Here is a 15,460-nt window from a genome sequence, read left to right as displayed (position 1 = left end):
GTATCTGTTCTTATCAGTTTAATATCTGATACGTCCCCTATCTGGGGACCATATATTAAATGGATTTTTAGAACAGGGAGATGGAAATAGAGCTTGCTCTGTCCACTCCACGCATTGACCTGGTATTGCAGTATTTCCAGGACCGGTGCACCCTTTCCTTATGTGTTGACTAAAAGCAGATTCCAAAAGTGTTTTTTGTCTTTGCTATTGTTTCTGTCTTTCTGAAGGGATCTCCCCTTTTAATCCCATTATTTCAACACCTGTTGGACAATGCATGAGTGATAATGAGCTCATTGATTAAATGCAATTAATGAATAGATTGCCACCTCTTGTTGTGTGTCGTCTGTGTTTCTGTGTTTCCGGCATTTCACATTGGAACACCTCATTCACCTTCCTTGTCTTCTCTCCGCCCTCCCTTTTAGGTAAGTTAAAGAGCTGCACCTGAGCCAGCCACTGATTGATTGATTGATTGATTGATTGATTGATTGATTGATTGATTGATTGATTGATGCAGCACAACAGTCAAATAGTGGAGTGGAGTAGGGGAACAGCAAACAGCCAATAAAGCAGCCCGCCCGCTCGCCTGCCCGCCACAATGGACCTACCTGTGTACACTAGATGGATGTGATGGAATGTACTGTCGTCCCTACATTTCAAGAAGAAGTAAGAATTGCAGTTGCAACAAAGCCTTGCTTGCCTACAAAGAGAGCAGCAATTTGGATTTGTTACTATGTTACCTAGAAGAATAACAAACTGTGCAAGGATGGAGGTTGTAGGAGCAAGGAGAAGTTGTCTGTAAAGTTGGTGGATGCCTATTTTCCATTTTGCAGTCCCTTGTCTCCCTCTTGTGGCCTCCTGGAGGCAACTAGCTGTGCAAAAAAAAGACAGCCTGGCGGCCGGCTGTTGCAGTGTTGCCCTCTCAGGCAACACTGAGTGACTGACTGAGCCTCACCGTCTTATATAAAGTTCAGACGGAACTTTGCACGTGTCATAGTGGAGCCCTCAGGATTCCAGAGCCAGCTTTCTGACATCATAATGGGGCCTCAGAGATAAAAGCCTGGGCCCAGGCAGTGTTGGTCAGTGCTGCTCAGCAGGCAGCACTGGACTGGACTGGATTACAGCTGATACAAGGTGTGAAGGAACAAGGGGTGGCTGTGGGCATGCACTTGCTGCCGCTGCCAGTGTTTATCTGCATGGCAGCAGGGCATTTGGGCGTTGCCAGGAAGGCGTTTTTATGTAGATTCCTCCTCTTTCAGCACTGCATTGTGGTGCAAGCAAAAGAAGCAAATCCTGTCTGGCTTCCTCTCCGGCCTTTATTCACCTCCCGTGTAGCTGTGAGTGTGTGAGCCTGCAGGGCCCCATGGAATTGCCTAGAAGTAGGCTGAATCGCTGCAAGGGCTGAACAGCAGTATCGGGCAGGCTCGGGCAACGCGCGGCCCGTTCGGGTTATCGCTTCTCGGCCTTTTGGCTAAGATCAAGTGTAGTATCTGTTCTTATCAGTTTAATATCTGATACGTCCCCTATCTGGGGACCATATATTAAATGGATTTTTAGAACAGGGAGATGGAAATAGAGCTTGCTCTGTCCACTCCACGCATTGACCTGGTATTGCAGTATTTCCAGGACCGGTGCACCCTTTCCTTATGTGTTGACTAAAAGCAGATTCCAAAAGTGTTTTTTGTCTTTGCTATTGTTTCTGTCTTTCTGAAGGGATCTCCCCTTTTAATCCCATTATTTCAACACCTGTTGGACAATGCATGAGTGATAATGAGCTCATTGATTAAATGCAATTAATGAATAGATTGCCACCTCTTGTTGTGTGTCGTCTGTGTTTCTGTGTTTCCGGCATTTCACATTGGAACACCTCATTCACCTTCCTTGTCTTCTCTCCGCCCTCCCTTTTAGGTAAGTTAAAGAGCTGCACCTGAGCCAGCCACTGATTGATTGATTGATTGATTGATTGATTGATTGATTGATTGATTGATTGATTGATTGATTGATTGATGCAGCACAACAGTCAAATAGTGGAGTGGAGTAGGGGAACAGCAAACAGCCAATAAAGCAGCCCGCCCGCTCGCCTGCCCGCCACAATGGACCTACCTGTGTACACTAGATGGATGTGATGGAATGTACTGTCGTCCCTACATTTCAAGAAGAAGTAAGAATTGCAGTTGCAACAAAGCCTTGCTTGCCTACAAAGAGAGCAGCAATTTGGATTTGTTACTATGTTACCTAGAAGAATAACAAACTGTGCAAGGATGGAGGTTGTAGGAGCAAGGAGAAGTTGTCTGTAAAGTTGGTGGATGCCTATTTTCCATTTTGCAGTCCCTTGTCTCCCTCTTGTGGCCTCCTGGAGGCAACTAGCTGTGCAAAAAAAAGACAGCCTGGCGGCCGGCTGTTGCAGTGTTGCCCTCTCAGGCAACACTGAGTGACTGACTGAGCCTCACCGTCTTATATAAAGTTCAGACGGAACTTTGCACGTGTCATAGTGGAGCCCTCAGGATTCCAGAGCCAGCTTTCTGACATCATAATGGGGCCTCAGAGATAAAAGCCTGGGCCCAGGCAGTGTTGGTCAGTGCTGCTCAGCAGGCAGCACTGGACTGGACTGGATTACAGCTGATACAAGGTGTGAAGGAACAAGGGGTGGCTGTGGGCATGCACTTGCTGCCGCTGCCAGTGTTTATCTGCATGGCAGCAGGGCATTTGGGCGTTGCCAGGAAGGCGTTTTTATGTAGATTCCTCCTCTTTCAGCACTGCATTGTGGTGCAAGCAAAAGAAGCAAATCCTGTCTGGCTTCCTCTCCGGCCTTTATTCACCTCCCGTGTAGCTGTGAGTGTGTGAGCCTGCAGGGCCCCATGGAATTGCCTAGAAGTAGGCTGAATCGCTGCAAGGGCTGAACAGCAGTATCGGGCAGGCTCGGGCAACGCGCGGCCCGTTCGGGTTATCGCTTCTCGGCCTTTTGCCTAAGATCAAGTGTAGTATCTGTTCTTATCAGTTTAATATCTGATACGTCCCCTATCTGGGGACCATATATTAAATGGATTTTTAGAACAGGGAGATGGAAATAGAGCTTGCTCTGTCCACTCCACGCATTGACCTGGTATTGCAGTATTTCCAGGACCGGTGCACCCTTTCCTTATGTGTTGACTAAAAGCAGATTCCAAAAGTGTTTTTTGTCTTTGCTATTGTTTCTGTCTTTCTGAAGGGATCTCCCCTTTTAATCCCATTATTTCAACACCTGTTGGACAATGCATGAGTGATAATGAGCTCATTGATTAAATGCAATTAATGAATAGATTGCCACCTCTTGTTGTGTGTCGTCTGTGTTTCTGTGTTTCCGGCATTTCACATTGGAACACCTCATTCACCTTCCTTGTCTTCTCTCCGCCCTCCCTTTTAGGTAAGTTAAAGAGCTGCACCTGAGCCAGCCACTGATTGATTGATTGATTGATTGATTGATTGATTGATTGATGCAGCACAACAGTCAAATAGTGGAGTGGAGTAGGGGAACAGCAAACAGCCAATAAAGCAGCCCGCCCGCTCGCCTGCCCGCCACAATGGACCTACCTGTGTACACTAGATGGATGTGATGGAATGTACTGTCGTCCCTACATTTCAAGAAGAAGTAAGAATTGCAGTTGCAACAAAGCCTTGCTTGCCTACAAAGAGAGCAGCAATTTGGATTTGTTACTATGTTACCTAGAAGAATAACAAACTGTGCAAGGATGGAGGTTGTAGGAGCAAGGAGAAGTTGTCTGTAAAGTTGGTGGATGCCTATTTTCCATTTTGCAGTCCCTTGTCTCCCTCTTGTGGCCTCCTGGAGGCAACTAGCTGTGCAAAAAAAAGACAGCCTGGCGGCCGGCTGTTGCAGTGTTGCCCTCTCAGGCAACACTGAGTGACTGACTGAGCCTCACCGTCTTATATAAAGTTCAGACGGAACTTTGCACGTGTCATAGTGGAGCCCTCAGGATTCCAGAGCCAGCTTTCTGACATCATAATGGGGCCTCAGAGATAAAAGCCTGGGCCCAGGCAGTGTTGGTCAGTGCTGCTCAGCAGGCAGCACTGGACTGGACTGGATTACAGCTGATACAAGGTGTGAAGGAACAAGGGGTGGCTGTGGGCATGCACTTGCTGCCGCTGCCAGTGTTTATCTGCATGGCAGCAGGGCATTTGGGCGTTGCCAGGAAGGCGTTTTTATGTAGATTCCTCCTCTTTCAGCACTGCATTGTGGTGCAAGCAAAAGAAGCAAATCCTGTCTGGCTTCCTCTCCGGCCTTTATTCACCTCCCGTGTAGCTGTGAGTGTGTGAGCCTGCAGGGCCCCATGGAATTGCCTAGAAGTAGGCTGAATCGCTGCAAGGGCTGAACAGCAGTATCGGGCAGGCTCGGGCAACGCGCGGCCCGTTCGGGTTATCGCTTCTCGGCCTTTTGGCTAAGATCAAGTGTAGTATCTGTTCTTATCAGTTTAATATCTGATACGTCCCCTATCTGGGGACCATATATTAAATGGATTTTTAGAACAGGGAGATGGAAATAGAGCTTGCTCTGTCCACTCCACGCATTGACCTGGTATTGCAGTATTTCCAGGACCGGTGCACCCTTTCCTTATGTGTTGACTAAAAGCAGATTCCAAAAGTGTTTTTTGTCTTTGCTATTGTTTCTGTCTTTCTGAAGGGATCTCCCCTTTTAATCCCATTATTTCAACACCTGTTGGACAATGCATGAGTGATAATGAGCTCATTGATTAAATGCAATTAATGAATAGATTGCCACCTCTTGTTGTGTGTCGTCTGTGTTTCTGTGTTTCCGGCATTTCACATTGGAACACCTCATTCACCTTCCTTGTCTTCTCTCCGCCCTCCCTTTTAGGTAAGTTAAAGAGCTGCACCTGAGCCAGCCACTGATTGATTGATTGATTGATTGATTGATTGATTGATTGATTGATGCAGCACAACAGTCAAATAGTGGAGTGGAGTAGGGGAACAGCAAACAGCCAATAAAGCAGCCCGCCCGCTCGCCTGCCCGCCACAATGGACCTACCTGTGTACACTAGATGGATGTGATGGAATGTACTGTCGTCCCTACATTTCAAGAAGAAGTAAGAATTGCAGTTGCAACAAAGCCTTGCTTGCCTACAAAGAGAGCAGCAATTTGGATTTGTTACTATGTTACCTAGAAGAATAACAAACTGTGCAAGGATGGAGGTTGTAGGAGCAAGGAGAAGTTGTCTGTAAAGTTGGTGGATGCCTATTTTCCATTTTGCAGTCCCTTGTCTCCCTCTTGTGGCCTCCTGGAGGCAACTAGCTGTGCAAAAAAAAGACAGCCTGGCGGCCGGCTGTTGCAGTGTTGCCCTCTCAGGCAACACTGAGTGACTGACTGAGCCTCACCGTCTTATATAAAGTTCAGACGGAACTTTGCACGTGTCATAGTGGAGCCCTCAGGATTCCAGAGCCAGCTTTCTGACATCATAATGGGGCCTCAGAGATAAAAGCCTGGGCCCAGGCAGTGTTGGTCAGTGCTGCTCAGCAGGCAGCACTGGACTGGACTGGATTACAGCTGATACAAGGTGTGAAGGAACAAGGGGTGGCTGTGGGCATGCACTTGCTGCCGCTGCCAGTGTTTATCTGCATGGCAGCAGGGCATTTGGGCGTTGCCAGGAAGGCGTTTTTATGTAGATTCCTCCTCTTTCAGCACTGCATTGTGGTGCAAGCAAAAGAAGCAAATCCTGTCTGGCTTCCTCTCCGGCCTTTATTCACCTCCCGTGTAGCTGTGAGTGTGTGAGCCTGCAGGGCCCCATGGAATTGCCTAGAAGTAGGCTGAATCGCTGCAAGGGCTGAACAGCAGTATCGGGCAGGCTCGGGCAACGCGCGGCCCGTTCGGGTTATCGCTTCTCGGCCTTTTGGCTAAGATCAAGTGTAGTATCTGTTCTTATCAGTTTAATATCTGATACGTCCCCTATCTGGGGACCATATATTAAATGGATTTTTAGAACAGGGAGATGGAAATAGAGCTTGCTCTGTCCACTCCACGCATTGACCTGGTATTGCAGTATTTCCAGGACCGGTGCACCCTTTCCTTATGTGTTGACTAAAAGCAGATTCCAAAAGTGTTTTTTGTCTTTGCTATTGTTTCTGTCTTTCTGAAGGGATCTCCCCTTTTAATCCCATTATTTCAACACCTGTTGGACAATGCATGAGTGATAATGAGCTCATTGATTAAATGCAATTAATGAATAGATTGCCACCTCTTGTTGTGTGTCGTCTGTGTTTCTGTGTTTCCGGCATTTCACATTGGAACACCTCATTCACCTTCCTTGTCTTCTCTCCGCCCTCCCTTTTAGGTAAGTTAAAGAGCTGCACCTGAGCCAGCCACTGATTGATTGATTGATTGATTGATTGATTGATTGATTGATTGATTGATTGATTGATTGATTGATTGATGCAGCACAACAGTCAAATAGTGGAGTGGAGTAGGGGAACAGCAAACAGCCAATAAAGCAGCCCGCCCGCTCGCCTGCCCGCCACAATGGACCTACCTGTGTACACTAGATGGATGTGATGGAATGTACTGTCGTCCCTACATTTCAAGAAGAAGTAAGAATTGCAGTTGCAACAAAGCCTTGCTTGCCTACAAAGAGAGCAGCAATTTGGATTTGTTACTATGTTACCTAGAAGAATAACAAACTGTGCAAGGATGGAGGTTGTAGGAGCAAGGAGAAGTTGTCTGTAAAGTTGGTGGATGCCTATTTTCCATTTTGCAGTCCCTTGTCTCCCTCTTGTGGCCTCCTGGAGGCAACTAGCTGTGCAAAAAAAAGACAGCCTGGCGGCCGGCTGTTGCAGTGTTGCCCTCTCAGGCAACACTGAGTGACTGACTGAGCCTCACCGTCTTATATAAAGTTCAGACGGAACTTTGCACGTGTCATAGTGGAGCCCTCAGGATTCCAGAGCCAGCTTTCTGACATCATAATGGGGCCTCAGAGATAAAAGCCTGGGCCCAGGCAGTGTTGGTCAGTGCTGCTCAGCAGGCAGCACTGGACTGGACTGGATTACAGCTGATACAAGGTGTGAAGGAACAAGGGGTGGCTGTGGGCATGCACTTGCTGCCGCTGCCAGTGTTTATCTGCATGGCAGCAGGGCATTTGGGCGTTGCCAGGAAGGCGTTTTTATGTAGATTCCTCCTCTTTCAGCACTGCATTGTGGTGCAAGCAAAAGAAGCAAATCCTGTCTGGCTTCCTCTCCGGCCTTTATTCACCTCCCGTGTAGCTGTGAGTGTGTGAGCCTGCAGGGCCCCATGGAATTGCCTAGAAGTAGGCTGAATCGCTGCAAGGGCTGAACAGCAGTATCGGGCAGGCTCGGGCAACGCGCGGCCCGTTCGGGTTATCGCTTCTCGGCCTTTTGGCTAAGATCAAGTGTAGTATCTGTTCTTATCAGTTTAATATCTGATACGTCCCCTATCTGGGGACCATATATTAAATGGATTTATAGAACAGGGAGATGGAAATAGAGCTTGCTCTGTCCACTCCACGCATTGACCTGGTATTGCAGTATTTCCAGGACCGGTGCACCCTTTCCTTATGTGTTGACTAAAAGCAGATTCCAAAAGTGTTTTTTGTCTTTGCTATTGTTTCTGTCTTTCTGAAGGGATCTCCCCTTTTAATCCCATTATTTCAACACCTGTTGGACAATGCATGAGTGATAATGAGCTCATTGATTAAATGCAATTAATGAATAGATTGCCACCTCTTGTTGTGTGTCGTCTGTGTTTCTGTGTTTCCGGCATTTCACATTGGAACACCTCATTCACCTTCCTTGTCTTCTCTCCGCCCTCCCTTTTAGGTAAGTTAAAGAGCTGCACCTGAGCCAGCCACTGATTGATTGATTGATTGATTGATTGATTGATTGATTGATTGATTGATGCAGCACAACAGTCAAATAGTGGAGTGGAGTAGGGGAACAGCAAACAGCCAATAAAGCAGCCCGCCCGCTCGCCTGCCCGCCACAATGGACCTACCTGTGTACACTAGATGGATGTGATGGAATGTACTGTCGTCCCTACATTTCAAGAAGAAGTAAGAATTGCAGTTGCAACAAAGCCTTGCTTGCCTACAAAGAGAGCAGCAATTTGGATTTGTTACTATGTTACCTAGAAGAATAACAAACTGTGCAAGGATGGAGGTTGTAGGAGCAAGGAGAAGTTGTCTGTAAAGTTGGTGGATGCCTATTTTCCATTTTGCAGTCCCTTGTCTCCCTCTTGTGGCCTCCTGGAGGCAACTAGCTGTGCAAAAAAAAGACAGCCTGGCAGCCGGCTGTTGCAGTGTTGCCCTCTCAGGCAACACTGAGTGACTGACTGAGCCTCACCGTCTTATATAAAGTTCAGACGGAACTTTGCACGTGTCATAGTGGAGCCCTCAGGATTCCAGAGCCAGCTTTCTGACATCATAATGGGGCCTCAGAGATAAAAGCCTGGGCCCAGGCAGTGTTGGTCAGTGCTGCTCAGCAGGCAGCACTGGACTGGACTGGATTACAGCTGATACAAGGTGTGAAGGAACAAGGGGTGGCTGTGGGCATGCACTTGCTGCCGCTGCCAGTGTTTATCTGCATGGCAGCAGGGCATTTGGGCGTTGCCAGGAAGGCGTTTTTATGTAGATTCCTCCTCTTTCAGCACTGCATTGTGGTGCAAGCAAAAGAAGCAAATCCTGTCTGGCTTCCTCTCCGGCCTTTATTCACCTCCCGTGTAGCTGTGAGTGTGTGAGCCTGCAGGGCCCCATGGAATTGCCTAGAAGTAGGCTGAATCGCTGCAAGGGCTGAACAGCAGTATCGGGCAGGCTCGGGCAACGCGCGGCCCGTTCGGGTTATCGCTTCTCGGCCTTTTGGCTAAGATCAAGTGTAGTATCTGTTCTTATCAGTTTAATATCTGATACGTCCCCTATCTGGGGACCATATATTAAATGGATTTTTAGAACAGGGAGATGGAAATAGAGCTTGCTCTGTCCACTCCACGCATTGACCTGGTATTGCAGTATTTCCAGGACCGGTGCACCCTTTCCTTATGTGTTGACTAAAAGCAGATTCCAAAAGTGTTTTTTGTCTTTGCTATTGTTTCTGTCTTTCTGAAGGGATCTCCCCTTTTAATCCCATTATTTCAACACCTGTTGGACAATGCATGAGTGATAATGAGCTCATTGATTAAATGCAATTAATGAATAGATTGCCACCTCTTGTTGTGTGTCGTCTGTGTTTCTGTGTTTCCGGCATTTCACATTGGAACACCTCATTCACCTTCCTTGTCTTCTCTCCGCCCTCCCTTTTAGGTAAGTTAAAGAGCTGCACCTGAGCCAGCCACTGATTGATTGATTGATTGATTGATTGATTGATTGATTGATTGATTGATTGATTGATGCAGCACAACAGTCAAATAGTGGAGTGGAGTAGGGGAACAGCAAACAGCCAATAAAGCAGCCCGCCCGCTCGCCTGCCCGCCACAATGGACCTACCTGTGTACACTAGATGGATGTGATGGAATGTACTGTCGTCCCTACATTTCAAGAAGAAGTAAGAATTGCAGTTGCAACAAAGCCTTGCTTGCCTACAAAGAGAGCAGCAATTTGGATTTGTTACTATGTTACCTAGAAGAATAACAAACTGTGCAAGGATGGAGGTTGTAGGAGCAAGGAGAAGTTGTCTGTAAAGTTGGTGGATGCCTATTTTCCATTTTGCAGTCCCTTGTCTCCCTCTTGTGGCCTCCTGGAGGCAACTAGCTGTGCAAAAAAAAGACAGCCTGGCGGCCGGCTGTTGCAGTGTTGCCCTCTCAGGCAACACTGAGTGACTGACTGAGCCTCACCGTCTTATATAAAGTTCAGACGGAACTTTGCACGTGTCATAGTGGAGCCCTCAGGATTCCAGAGCCAGCTTTCTGACATCATAATGGGGCCTCAGAGATAAAAGCCTGGGCCCAGGCAGTGTTGGTCAGTGCTGCTCAGCAGGCAGCACTGGACTGGACTGGATTACAGCTGATACAAGGTGTGAAGGAACAAGGGGTGGCTGTGGGCATGCACTTGCTGCCGCTGCCAGTGTTTATCTGCATGGCAGCAGGGCATTTGGGCGTTGCCAGGAAGGCGTTTTTATGTAGATTCCTCCTCTTTCAGCACTGCATTGTGGTGCAAGCAAAAGAAGCAAATCCTGTCTGGCTTCCTCTCCGGCCTTTATTCACCTCCCGTGTAGCTGTGAGTGTGTGAGCCTGCAGGGCCCCATGGAATTGCCTAGAAGTAGGCTGAATCGCTGCAAGGGCTGAACAGCAGTATCGGGCAGGCTCGGGCAACGCGCGGCCCGTTCGGGTTATCGCTTCTCGGCCTTTTGGCTAAGATCAAGTGTAGTATCTGTTCTTATCAGTTTAATATCTGATACGTCCCCTATCTGGGGACCATATATTAAATGGATTTTTAGAACAGGGAGATGGAAATAGAGCTTGCTCTGTCCACTCCACGCATTGACCTGGTATTGCAGTATTTCCAGGACCGGTGCACCCTTTCCTTATGTGTTGACTAAAAGCAGATTCCAAAAGTGTTTTTTGTCTTTGCTATTGTTTCTGTCTTTCTGAAGGGATCTCCCCTTTGGGATCTCCCCTTTTAATCCCATTATTTCAACACCTGTTGGACAATGCATGAGTGATAATGAGCTCATTGATTAAATGCAATTAATGAATAGATTGCCACCTCTTGTTGTGTGTCGTCTGTGTTTCTGTGTTTCCGGCATTTCACATTGGAACACCTCATTCACCTTCCTTGTCTTCTCTCCGCCCTCCCTTTTAGGTAAGTTAAAGAGCTGCACCTGAGCCAGCCACTGATTGATTGATTGATTGATTGATTGATTGATTGATTGATTGATTGATGCAGCACAACAGTCAAATAGTGGAGTGGAGTAGGGGAACAGCAAACAGCCAATAAAGCAGCCCGCCCGCTCGCCTGCCCGCCACAATGGACCTACCTGTGTACACTAGATGGATGTGATGGAATGTACTGTCGTCCCTACATTTCAAGAAGAAGTAAGAATTGCAGTTGCAACAAAGCCTTGCTTGCCTACAAAGAGAGCAGCAATTTGGATTTGTTACTATGTTACCTAGAAGAATAACAAACTGTGCAAGGATGGAGGTTGTAGGAGCAAGGAGAAGTTGTCTGTAAAGTTGGTGGATGCCTATTTTCCATTTTGCAGTCCCTTGTCTCCCTCTTGTGGCCTCCTGGAGGCAACTAGCTGTGCAAAAAAAAGACAGCCTGGCGGCCGGCTGTTGCAGTGTTGCCCTCTCAGGCAACACTGAGTGACTGACTGAGCCTCACCGTCTTATATAAAGTTCAGACGGAACTTTGCACGTGTCATAGTGGAGCCCTCAGGATTCCAGAGCCAGCTTTCTGACATCATAATGGGGCCTCAGAGATAAAAGCCTGGGCCCAGGCAGTGTTGGTCAGTGCTGCTCAGCAGGCAGCACTGGACTGGACTGGATTACAGCTGATACAAGGTGTGAAGGAACAAGGGGTGGCTGTGGGCATGCACTTGCTGCCGCTGCCAGTGTTTATCTGCATGGCAGCAGGGCATTTGGGCGTTGCCAGGAAGGCGTTTTTATGTAGATTCCTCCTCTTTCAGCACTGCATTGTGGTGCAAGCAAAAGAAGCAAATCCTGTCTGGCTTCCTCTCCGGCCTTTATTCACCTCCCGTGTAGCTGTGAGTGTGTGAGCCTGCAGGGCCCCATGGAATTGCCTAGAAGTAGGCTGAATCGCTGCAAGGGCTGAACAGCAGTATCGGGCAGGCTCGGGCAACGCGCGGCCCGTTCGGGTTATCGCTTCTCGGCCTTTTGGCTAAGATCAAGTGTAGTATCTGTTCTTATCAGTTTAATATCTGATACGTCCCCTATCTGGGGACCATATATTAAATGGATTTTTAGAACAGGGAGATGGAAATAGAGCTTGCTCTGTCCACTCCACGCATTGACCTGGTATTGCAGTATTTCCAGGACCGGTGCACCCTTTCCTTATGTGTTGACTAAAAGCAGATTCCAAAAGTGTTTTTTGTCTTTGCTATTGTTTCTGTCTTTCTGAAGGGATCTCCCCTTTTAATCCCATTATTTCAACACCTGTTGGACAATGCATGAGTGATAATGAGCTCATTGATTAAATGCAATTAATGAATAGATTGCCACCTCTTGTTGTGTGTCGTCTGTGTTTCTGTGTTTCCGGCATTTCACATTGGAACACCTCATTCACCTTCCTTGTCTTCTCTCCGCCCTCCCTTTTAGGTAAGTTAAAGAGCTGCACCTGAGCCAGCCACTGATTGATTGATTGATTGATTGATTGATTGATTGATGCAGCATAACAGTCAAATAGTGGAGTGGAGTAGGGGAACAGCAAACAGCCAATAAAGCAGCCCGCCCGCTCGCCTGCCCGCCACAATGGACCTACCTGTGTACACTAGATGGATGTGATGGAATGTACTGTCGTCCCTACATTTCAAGAAGAAGTAAGAATTGCAGTTGCAACAAAGCCTTGCTTGCCTACAAAGAGAGCAGCAATTTGGATTTGTTACTATGTTACCTAGAAGAATAACAAACTGTGCAAGGATGGAGGTTGTAGGAGCAAGGAGAAGTTGTCTGTAAAGTTGGTGGATGCCTATTTTCCATTTTGCAGTCCCTTGTCTCCCTCTTGTGGCCTCCTGGAGGCAACTAGCTGTGCAAAAAAAAGACAGCCTGGCGGCCGGCTGTTGCAGTGTTGCCCTCTCAGGCAACACTGAGTGACTGACTGAGCCTCACCGTCTTATATAAAGTTCAGACGGAACTTTGCACGTGTCATAGTGGAGCCCTCAGGATTCCAGAGCCAGCTTTCTGACATCATAATGGGGCCTCAGAGATAAAAGCCTGGGCCCAGGCAGTGTTGGTCAGTGCTGCTCAGCAGGCAGCACTGGACTGGACTGGATTACAGCTGATACAAGGTGTGAAGGAACAAGGGGTGGCTGTGGGCATGCACTTGCTGCCGCTGCCAGTGTTTATCTGCATGGCAGCAGGGCATTTGGGCGTTGCCAGGAAGGCGTTTTTATGTAGATTCCTCCTCTTTCAGCACTGCATTGTGGTGCAAGCAAAAGAAGCAAATCCTGTCTGGCTTCCTCTCCGGCCTTTATTCACCTCCCGTGTAGCTGTGAGTGTGTGAGCCTGCAGGGCCCCATGGAATTGCCTAGAAGTAGGCTGAATCGCTGCAAGGGCTGAACAGCAGTATCGGGCAGGCTCGGGCAACGCGCGGCCCGTTCGGGTTATCGCTTCTCGGCCTTTTGGCTAAGATCAAGTGTAGTATCTGTTCTTATCAGTTTAATATCTGATACGTCCCCTATCTGGGGACCATATATTAAATGGATTTTTAGAACAGGGAGATGGAAATAGAGCTTGCTCTGTCCACTCCACGCATTGACCTGGTATTGCAGTATTTCCAGGACCGGTGCACCCTTTCCTTATGTGTTGACTAAAAGCAGATTCCAAAAGTGTTTTTTGTCTTTGCTATTGTTTCTGTCTTTCTGAAGGGATCTCCCCTTTTAATCCCATTATTTCAACACCCGTTGGACAATGCATGAGTGATAATGAGCTCATTGATTAAATGCAATTAATGAATAGATTGCCACCTCTTGTTGTGTGTCGTCTGTGTTTCTGTGTTTCCGGCATTTCACATTGGAACACCTCATTCACCTTCCTTGTCTTCTCTCCGCCCTCCCTTTTAGGTAAGTTAAAGAGCTGCACCTGAGCCAGCCACTGATTGATTGATTGATTGATTGATTGATTGATTGATTGATTGATTGATGCAGCATAACAGTCAAATAGTGGAGTGGAGTAGGGGAACAGCAAACAGCCAATAAAGCAGCCCGCCCGCTCGCCTGCCCGCCACAATGGACCTACCTGTGTACACTAGATGGATGTGATGGAATGTACTGTCGTCCCTACATTTCAAGAAGAAGTAAGAATTGCAGTTGCAACAAAGCCTTGCTTGCCTACAAAGAGAGCAGCAATTTGGATTTGTTACTATGTTACCTAGAAGAATAACAAACTGTGCAAGGATGGAGGTTGTAGGAGCAAGGAGAAGTTGTCTGTAAAGTTGGTGGATGCCTATTTTCCATTTTGCAGTCCCTTGTCTCCCTCTTGTGGCCTCCTGGAGGCAACTAGCTGTGCAAAAAAAAGACAGCCTGGCGGCCGGCTGTTGCAGTGTTGCCCTCTCAGGCAACACTGAGTGACTGACTGAGCCTCACCGTCTTATATAAAGTTCAGACGGAACTTTGCACGTGTCATAGTGGAGCCCTCAGGATTCCAGAGCCAGCTTTCTGACATCATAATGGGGCCTCAGAGATAAAAGCCTGGGCCCAGGCAGTGTTGGTCAGTGCTGCTCAGCAGGCAGCACTGGACTGGACTGGATTACAGCTGATACAAGGTGTGAAGGAACAAGGGGTGGCTGTGGGCATGCACTTGCTGCCGCTGCCAGTGTTTATCTGCATGGCAGCAGGGCATTTGGGCGTTGCCAGGAAGGCGTTTTTATGTAGATTCCTCCTCTTTCAGCACTGCATTGTGGTGCAAGCAAAAGAAGCAAATCCTGTCTGGCTTCCTCTCCGGCCTTTATTCACCTCCCGTGTAGCTGTGAGTGTGTGAGCCTGCAGGGCCCCATGGAATTGCCTAGAAGTAGGCTGAATCGCTGCAAGGGCTGAACAGCAGTATCGGGCAGGCTCGGGCAACGCGCGGCCCGTTCGGGTTATCGCTTCTCGGCCTTTTGGCTAAGATCAAGTGTAGTATCTGTTCTTATCAGTTTAATATCTGATACGTCCCCTATCTGGGGACCATATATTAAATGGATTTTTAGAACAGGGAGATGGAAATAGAGCTTGCTCTGTCCACTCCACGCATTGACCTGGTATTGCAGTATTTCCAGGACCGGTGCACCCTTTCCTTATGTGTTGACTAAAAGCAGATTCCAAAAGTGTTTTTTGTCTTTGCTATTGTTTCTGTCTTTCTGAAGGGATCTCCCCTTTTAATCCCATTATTTCAACACCTGTTGGACAATGCATGAGTGATAATGAGCTCATTGATTAAATGCAATTAATGAATAGATTGCCACCTCTTGTTGTGTGTCGTCTGTGTTTCTGTGTTTCCGGCATTTCACATTGGAACACCTCATTCACCTTCCTTGTCTTCTCTCCGCCCTCCCTTTTAGGTAAGTTAAAGAGCTGCACCTGAGCCAGCCACTGATTGATTGATTGATTGATTGATTGATTGATTGATTGATTGATTGATTGATTGATTGATTGATTGATTGATGCAGCACAACAGTCAAATAGTGGAGTGGAGTAGGGGAACAGCAAACAGCCAATAAAGCAGCCCGCCCGCTCGCCTGCCCGCCACAATGGACCTACCTGTGTACACTAGATGGATGTGATGGAATGTACTGTCGTCCCT

At 47.6% G+C, this 15,460-nt stretch overlaps 10 non-coding genes and 1 pseudogene across 10 annotated transcripts; all 11 read left to right on the top strand.

Annotated features, from left to right (window-relative positions):
* On the top strand, nt 1-156 carry LOC142734865 (U2 spliceosomal RNA; annotated as a pseudogene; the record flags this gene model as incomplete).
* A 1,292-nt stretch (nt 157-1,448) lies between these two features.
* On the top strand, nt 1,449-1,639 carry LOC142734854 (U2 spliceosomal RNA). The gene has a single exon (XR_012880391.1). It is a non-coding gene; the product is annotated as a U2 spliceosomal RNA (small nuclear RNA).
* Nucleotides 1,640-2,943: 1,304 nt separating this feature from the next.
* Nucleotides 2,944-3,134, top strand: LOC142734863 (U2 spliceosomal RNA). The gene has a single exon (XR_012880400.1). It is a non-coding gene; the product is annotated as a U2 spliceosomal RNA (small nuclear RNA).
* A 1,276-nt stretch (nt 3,135-4,410) lies between these two features.
* Nucleotides 4,411-4,601, top strand: LOC142734852 (U2 spliceosomal RNA). The gene has a single exon (XR_012880390.1). It is a non-coding gene; the product is annotated as a U2 spliceosomal RNA (small nuclear RNA).
* Nucleotides 4,602-5,881: 1,280 nt separating this feature from the next.
* On the top strand, nt 5,882-6,072 carry LOC142734851 (U2 spliceosomal RNA). The gene has a single exon (XR_012880389.1). It is a non-coding gene; the product is annotated as a U2 spliceosomal RNA (small nuclear RNA).
* Nucleotides 6,073-7,376: 1,304 nt separating this feature from the next.
* Nucleotides 7,377-7,567, top strand: LOC142734858 (U2 spliceosomal RNA). Its single transcript, XR_012880395.1, has one exon. It is a non-coding gene; the product is annotated as a U2 spliceosomal RNA (small nuclear RNA).
* Nucleotides 7,568-8,851: 1,284 nt separating this feature from the next.
* LOC142734850 (U2 spliceosomal RNA) lies at nt 8,852-9,042 on the top strand. The gene has a single exon (XR_012880388.1). It is a non-coding gene; the product is annotated as a U2 spliceosomal RNA (small nuclear RNA).
* Nucleotides 9,043-10,334: 1,292 nt separating this feature from the next.
* On the top strand, nt 10,335-10,525 carry LOC142734849 (U2 spliceosomal RNA). The gene has a single exon (XR_012880387.1). It is a non-coding gene; the product is annotated as a U2 spliceosomal RNA (small nuclear RNA).
* Nucleotides 10,526-11,823: 1,298 nt separating this feature from the next.
* LOC142734917 (U2 spliceosomal RNA) lies at nt 11,824-12,014 on the top strand. The gene has a single exon (XR_012880448.1). It is a non-coding gene; the product is annotated as a U2 spliceosomal RNA (small nuclear RNA).
* A 1,272-nt stretch (nt 12,015-13,286) lies between these two features.
* LOC142734916 (U2 spliceosomal RNA) lies at nt 13,287-13,477 on the top strand. The gene has a single exon (XR_012880447.1). It is a non-coding gene; the product is annotated as a U2 spliceosomal RNA (small nuclear RNA).
* Nucleotides 13,478-14,761: 1,284 nt separating this feature from the next.
* Nucleotides 14,762-14,952, top strand: LOC142734915 (U2 spliceosomal RNA). The gene has a single exon (XR_012880446.1). It is a non-coding gene; the product is annotated as a U2 spliceosomal RNA (small nuclear RNA).
* Nucleotides 14,953-15,460: the final 508 nt, after the last annotated feature.

The sequence above is a fragment of the Rhinoderma darwinii genome, unplaced genomic scaffold (genome assembly GCF_050947455.1).
Source record: "Rhinoderma darwinii isolate aRhiDar2 unplaced genomic scaffold, aRhiDar2.hap1 Scaffold_986, whole genome shotgun sequence".
Taxonomy (NCBI): Eukaryota; Metazoa; Chordata; class Amphibia; order Anura; family Rhinodermatidae; genus Rhinoderma; species Rhinoderma darwinii.
This window is presented reverse-complemented; position numbering and strand designations above follow the sequence as displayed.